Raw genomic sequence first — 7345 nt, 5'->3', positions numbered from 1 at the left:
GGGATTAAAGGCGTGTGACACCATGACCGCCTATTCATTTTTTTTTAATTAAATGTTTATTTTTTATTCATCTTCTGGTTTTATCTGGTTTTAATCTTTATTTCTGCTGTAGTTTTTTTTTTTTCTAGTGCTGGGGACCGAGCTCAGGCCCTTATGTTTAGTAGGTGAAGAGCCCCTAAGTCACAGCGCAGTCTGGAGCCTTTGCATTTCACTGGCTGTGGGCTTCGCTTACTCCAGGGGAGCTTGACTTAGTGATCTGAGAGTTTTCTTTTTCAGTGTGTAATCCCCAGCAGCTCTTCCCTAAGCAAGGTTTCCACTGTCCTGCACTCTTAAGTCTGTTTTGGTTTTAGTATTGTCATGCGTTCCTTTACTTTATTCTTGAAGCTACTATTTCAAATCGTGATTTAAGTTCTATGTTTGTGTATGTCCAGATTTTTCTCTTGATTTCTAATTTTCCCATTTGGTCAAGAGAACAGACTGTATGAATTAGTTCACTTCCTGGATTGGTTCAATTCCTGAATTGAGAGCATGTCTTGGAGCGTGGCCGAAGCACACCAGAGAATTGTTTACTCTATTTAGAGTTTGACAGGTCTCCTTCGTGTGTTGTTGGCTTAAGTAGTTGAGTTTGTCAGCTTCTTTACAGGCTTGTGTAGCCGCACTGGATCCAGCTGTGGAGAACTGGGAACTCCTGATCCCCCTGCCTCCACCTCCTGAGTGCTTTGATTGCTGGCATTTACCACCCAGCTATCGATTTTTATTTAAGATGGTTTTATTTGGTTCATGCACTCATCTGCTCCCTGTCGCTGTCTAAATTTTTTCCAATCCTTTTAGTTTCAATTTTTGTGTATGTGAAAAAAAAAACTATCCTGTAGAAAGCATTGCTTCAAGCTGTTTAAGTGCGTTCTGATAATCTCTACCTGCAACTGTATGCTTATCCAGTTCCACACCGTCTGTGCTTAAACTGCAATTTCTGACAGTGACGCTGTTATTTTGTAGCTCAGGCTGTCCTCACTTGACAAGCAGTTGTCTGTTTACTGCTGTTCGTGTTAGTACGCCAGCTAGTGTGTAGCATCCCTGAGCATTTGCCGCCTCTCCGTTGTCATCTGCCTGCTGGGCTTTCTTTCAAATAAATGAATGAATAAATGAATGGTGTTTTAATGTGCAGCCGAGTTCTGGCAACGTGAGTGTAGGTGCAATGCCTGCAGAAGCCAGAAGAGGGCACCAGGTCCTCTGGAATGGAATTACAGTAGTTTTAAGCTGCCAAGTGGATTAGGGACCCTGACCCCAGGTCTTGAGCAAGAGCAGCCAGTGCTAACTGCTGAGCTGTCTCGCCCCTGAGTTATTTTCCTAATGATTCTTCTGGATATTTTAATTGCTGTCCTGTGACAAGTCATATTAATGCAAGTGTTTTTTGTTGTTGAGTCTCACTTTATAGCCCTGGCTGTCCTGGAACTCACTGTAGACCAGGCTGGCCTTGAAATCACAGAGCTCTGTCTCCCAAGTGCTGTGATTAAAAGCATGTACCACTACACCCAGCTCACAAGCCTCTTCAATAGGAGGTAAAACGGCTCCTATGTACATTTATTTCTCTTTTGTATTATCACGCATGGCTTAGGTGCCATTTTCTTCAGCTGTTCTGTGGGACCTGATGTCTCTGGACATACAGAGCTTGGTTGTGTCTCAGGGCCACCTGAGTGTTAGGAGTTTCCACCTGACAGTCTGTGACAGCTGGACCAGCTTGTTTCCCCTCGGGTGGGTCTTTCACATAGAAGCAACAGCAAGCATCGGTAGATACAGCATTCAATCAGGTGCCTCCCTCATCCAGCAGCCATGGCTGGGGAATCCCTGCCCGCTCGGGGGAGCTGGATGCCCTGTGTGGGGGAGCTGCTGGCTGCTGTTCCACAGTGCCTCCATTCCCTGGGATGAGCTAGAGTGGCTCCTGTTGGAAACGGTTTACTTTCTAGGTTCTCCAGGGGTCAGTGTTCTCAACACCCTTAGCTGTTCTCCTCCCTGTCACAGGGCCGGGGGCCAGCCTGCCCTGGACAGGTCTTGGAGGGGACACTTGGATTAAACATACTTGAGTCTGAGGCATGGCGCCCATCTTGTTCTCAACAAGCCCAAAGGCACTTGACAGTGAACAGTATACTTTATGTTGCAGTTTCCCGTAGGAGAAATTTTCCCAAATCTCCACCAAGATCAAAGTAGGGGACAGCTGGCCTATATTGTCACTCCAGAAGTGATGCAGCCTTGTTTTTACTAGGCAGCTAGGAAGACCCACACTTTGCTGTGTGTGGTTTGTGTATGTTCCTGTAATTTGTGGTTCATTGTAGCAAGGTTTATCCTTGCGTAATCTTTTGCTCTAATTTTGGGTATGATCCTGTGAACTATGTTATTAGGGGAAATGTATTAAAAGCAAAGTTTTCAACGTTACTATTCTTTAAGGACTATCTAACCCTGCACTCAAAACCACTGGGAAGGAACACTTGCTCTGTTCTGAAGTCTCTTCCTGTTGAAGGTCCCATTCCACCTCCGAGCAGTGACCTTAAACCAGGTTCAAAGCCGGGTGTGAGGGCATAGGCCTCAGAGCGCGCAGCACTTGTGAGGTGAACTCGGGTGTTCGGGGCAGCCTCAGCCATAGTGGGCTCTTTAAAACAAACAAAAACCAAACCAAAAGGTCCTGGGGCTTTTCATCGGGTGCTTGCCTAGCTTTTGCATTAGTGGAAGCTAGTGGTCTGCTAAGTCAGTGGATCCTAGAAGGTTTCTCTCTCTAAGTCACAGGCTGTTAGTCCCGATGAAGGTGGGCAAGGAGTGGCTGGCTGTTCCGAGGCTAGAAGGAACCTGAGATAAGGCAGTTAGCCTCTGGACCTGCAACGTTCCAGTCCCACAGGACTGCAGTTCTTCAGACACAGCTTCTTTTCAGTTTTGGCTGACAAGAAGCATAGCCCTACTCCCCCCCCCTCCCCCAGGATTATTCTGTCTCCCCATCTTCTGGTACGTTAAACAGTCACCCCTTTTTTCCCTTGCCTGTGCATGTGGGACGGTATGTACACATGTGTGCAAGTGTTCATGGAGACCAGGAGAGGTGTCAGAACCCTGTCGAGCAGTGTGCTCTTGACCACCAAACCACTTTCCGCTCCCTACCCCTATTTTTAGAAAGGCTGTTGAGCCTGCCCTTCATGTGTGTAATTTCCACTCTGTCTCCTGGACAATAGCAGAGCGCCTTGATCTGCCCGGACCCTCCTGCGTTGTTCCACCCACAATGCTGTTCTTGGCCCCTGAGTGAAGAATGCTATTGCTTCCTGGCGGCTGCGCTTACTCCACCGGCCAGGAACCTGGCCTCGCAGGTGGGGTTGGCGGCTGGGGGAAATGGGAAGGGTGGCGCGAGGAAACCGGCAAAGAGGAGCCGAGGCAGGGATGCACCCTCCCTGGGATGCCAAGGTTGCAGGAGCAGACCATTGTGGACAGTGATGGCTCCCTGGAGTATTTCCTTCTAACAGGCCGCACAGCCACCAGCGTGACCAGCGTGACAGTTGTGAGTGGCCTGAGGTTTCCTCTGGGCACAGCAGGACGAGACAATTGATTCAGCTCTTCCTGGCTTGTGAGAGCTGATGGCGCTCCACTCCCGGCCCATTGTTCCTGCTGCCACCAGGGAAAATGCTTCCCTGTGACTCACTCACTGGCAGCTTCTTGCTCCTTTCTCTATTTTTCACCCCCCCCCCCCCCCCCCCCCGCCTTTGCGTGCAGGGCGCTGCGGACCGTGCTCCAGGGGAGCTTGGCGTCACTGGCCTTTCTCCAGTGAAATCCAGGGCTTATCCCACATTTTTTTTTTTATATCTTTTTCACATACAAAGAATTAGCATGTTAAGAATTTATGGGGCAGGAGCGGCCTCAGTATGTGGCAGCATACACCTGGGGACAAAGAGGATCTCTGTAAGTGCAAGGCCAGCCTGGTCTATACAGAAAGATCCCATCTCAAATGACAACCAAATAATGTATTGGTTTGGGGGACTTAGCTCAGTGGTCAAGCCCTTGCCCAGCAAGAATGAGGTTTGGGGACAGATTTCTGCTTGTGCCAGGCACGGGGGCACATTGCACATGCCTGTGGACCGTGGGGGTTGGGAGACGGTGGGAGATTTGTCAGTACTGGGTCAGCCTGGGTTTATGGTGAGAAGAAGACCAGCTGTCCGTGCTGAACTGCTGTTTGGCTTCACTGGGGTTGAACCCAGGGCCTTGCGCATGTTCTCTGCCTCTGAGCTATAGGCCCAGCCCTCTTTTTATCTTGACAGGATCTCGTTAACTTGTCCGGGCTGGCTGCGAACTCTGTAGTCCAGACATGCCTTAAACTGACTTCTTGCCTCGGCCTCCCCAGTAAGAATTCAAGGCCTCTATCACCAGGCCTGACCTGAGCTTTGACATATTGTTTCCAGGGTCTGTTTGGCTCCATTTATTCACCTGAGCAAGGGAAGTGCCTCACTAAAAATCAGGGTGTCTGTTTTCATTATCTTGTGGGCCTAACCCTCATTTTGTTCATTGTCAGAATTCCCTTTCTGAACCGTTTTTGTACTTCCAACAGGTGCCATTTTTCCTCATACTTACCAACTCTGTCTCCAGAGAGCTGTTTAGCTCCATCCTGACACTGCTGGCTTAGCAGCAGGGCTCTAAGCCCTTTTGAAAACTGGGCCCCCATGACCCTGGGTGGCTGATGTGAGTTAGGGCTTCTAGAGTCCATAGTCAGGTCTAATAATTAGCCAGCCTAGAACCCAGAGCCCACAACAGATGGATCTCCAAGTTCAAGGCCAGCCTAGACCATGGAGCAAGTTCTGGGAGAGCCAGGACTACATGGAGAAAAATAAGTAAGAGTGTAAGCCAAATAAACCTTTTCCTCCCTAACTTGCTTATTGGCCATGGTCAACGATCGCAGCAATAGAAACTGTAAGACGAGTGTATTTCACGTTTAAACAGGCACTTGCAGGAATGTGCATTTTACTTTGCTTCTGTGTTTCTATTTGGTCACCTGTGATCTGTATATAAAAAACCTTGGGTTTTTGTGATCTATAATGAGGTGAGAGAAAAGGGTTAGGGAGATGGCTCAGTAGGTAAAGCCCTTCCTGTTCAAGCACAAGGACTGAATTCAGCTCCTCAGCATCCTGGCCAACCGCAGACATGGGCAGAAAACAGCCCCTTCCTCAGGCCTGGAGGCAGAGCCTGGCAGACACTCAGTTCCTTAGGCAGCTGGCCTATCCGCAACAGAGTTCCAGATTCTGTGAGAGACCCTGCTTCAAAACAGTGAAGTGACAGGACCACCAAAGCACTTTCCGCTCCCTACCCCTATTTTTAGAAAGGCTGTTGAGCCTGCCCTTCATCTGTGCAGTTTCTACTCTGTCTCCTGGACAATAGCAGAGCACCTTGATCTGCCCGGACCCTCCCGCGTTGTTCCACCCACAATGCTGTTCTTGGCCCCCGAGTGAATGCTATTGCTTCCTGGCGGCTGCGCTTACTCCACCGGCCAGGAACCTGGCCTCGCAGGTGGGGTTGGCGGCTGGGGGAAATGGGAAGGGTGGAAGGATACAAGGAGAAACCCAACAGCCTCCTCTGCTCTCCAAGTCATCATCCAGGGCAAATGTGCACAGCAAAATGAAAGTCACCGGAACTCTCCCTGTGCGGCCCCTATAGTCATATACCTTTCCTAGCGGCCCAGTTGGTGGGCCTTGTGCTATGTTGCTACACCCCAATCACTCACCCGCAGTCTGAAATTTACAGTAGGGGGCACTGTTTCCTTTGGGTGCCTCTGGGTGGTGTGATGTGTGGGGATGTGGACTTTGAGGGATGGATAATGATGTTTTTAAACATTAGCTCTTTTTGGTTAATTGGTATGCCTTAACATTTGCCGGTTGGACAGCTGGGTGGAAGGATGGACGCCATGGGTACCGCATCCTGGGAGTGGTTCTGTTTCCTGGAGCAGGTTTGTCAAGGGCCATCCCTCAGCCTTGAGTGGGCAGTCCTGCCCAGTCGCCGTCTCCCTAAAACATCCTTAGGGCAATAGCGTCCAGACCTGCCCCACCCCAGGGGCAGCATGTTAGAGCATGTATCTCTTCCGTGTAGCTTTGTGTATCAAGGTCCATACATGGCTATTGGCACCAACTCTGTATTCTGGGACTGTAGTTAGTATTTTAGTCTTGTCTCGTGCACCCTGGACTTTTAAGTTCTAGCATGTTACTTGGTTCTTTTAGATTTTAAATGTAGAAACCATGTCATCCATAGACAATGGTTTTGCATTTCTCCCAAGACAGTCTATTTTTGGTTTCTTTCTCGTGTCCTTTCATTCTGCACAACTTCCGGTGTGGTGTGGAAGCCAGCAGTGAGAAGTGCTTTTCATGTTATTCCTGGTCTAAGCAGGGAGGCGTCCAACTTCTCGGCATCATGCTAGCTGGCGTGCTGTCAAATTAATCTGCATGTGCCTTTAGAGTTACGGTGAGTTTCTTGTAGACAGTATGTCTTCCTTAGGGTTTCTATCCCTGTGATGCAACACCACGCCCAAAAGCAACTTGGGGAGGAAAGGGCTTATTTGGCTTACATATCTTGAGTCACAGTCCACTGGGGGAAGCCAAGCCAGGCCTCACACCAGGCAGGAGCCTGGAGGCAGAGGTCTTGGAGGGGAGCTGCTTACTGGCTTGCCCCTGCTCATGGCTTGCTCAGACCACTTTCTTGTAGATCCTAGGACAACCAGCCCAGGGATGGCACCACCTACAATGGGCCGGGCCCTCCCCCATCAATCACTAAGCAAATGACTGCCTGCAGCCATTTTCTTAGTGAGGCACCCTTCTCTCAGGTGGCACTAGGTTATGTCAAGTCGATAGAAAAACTAGCCAGCACACAACATATACTTAATATATTTGTGTCTTTTTCTTTTTTTAATCCACTCCAGCTATCTGTTTTCTAACTAGCACGGGCCCCGCCACCATTACCCACCACACACACACTGAAGTCAGGTATGCTTATGTCAAGAACTCCTGCCCTGGTTTAAGCTAAATGGGCTTGCCGGTGGAAGGCTGAAGGAAGATTCTGCAACGGTCTCAATATCCCGCACTGGAGCTGAAGGCTAGGGCTGCAAGTGTGGCCCCAGACCTTTGCCTCTCCTCTCGGGAAGATACGGAGCACAGGTGTCCATCCTGGGGTGCCATTGCTGATACTGAGCAGTGGACCCTGGCCAGCCTCGCTCTATGACTCCCTTCTAACGGACAGTTGTGTGCAACAGTGTCTAAATTACATATGGAAGCACCCCCAGGGCAGGGGAGCTCAGAAAGCTTCCCGCGGCCCAGCTTGTGTGTTGGGAGGTAACTAGCGC

This window comes from Meriones unguiculatus, chromosome 14, assembly GCF_030254825.1.
Source record: "Meriones unguiculatus strain TT.TT164.6M chromosome 14, Bangor_MerUng_6.1, whole genome shotgun sequence".
Classification (NCBI taxonomy): domain Eukaryota; kingdom Metazoa; phylum Chordata; class Mammalia; order Rodentia; family Muridae; genus Meriones; species Meriones unguiculatus.
The sequence above is the reverse complement of the archived record's forward strand: the minus strand, read 5'-3'. Positions refer to the sequence as shown.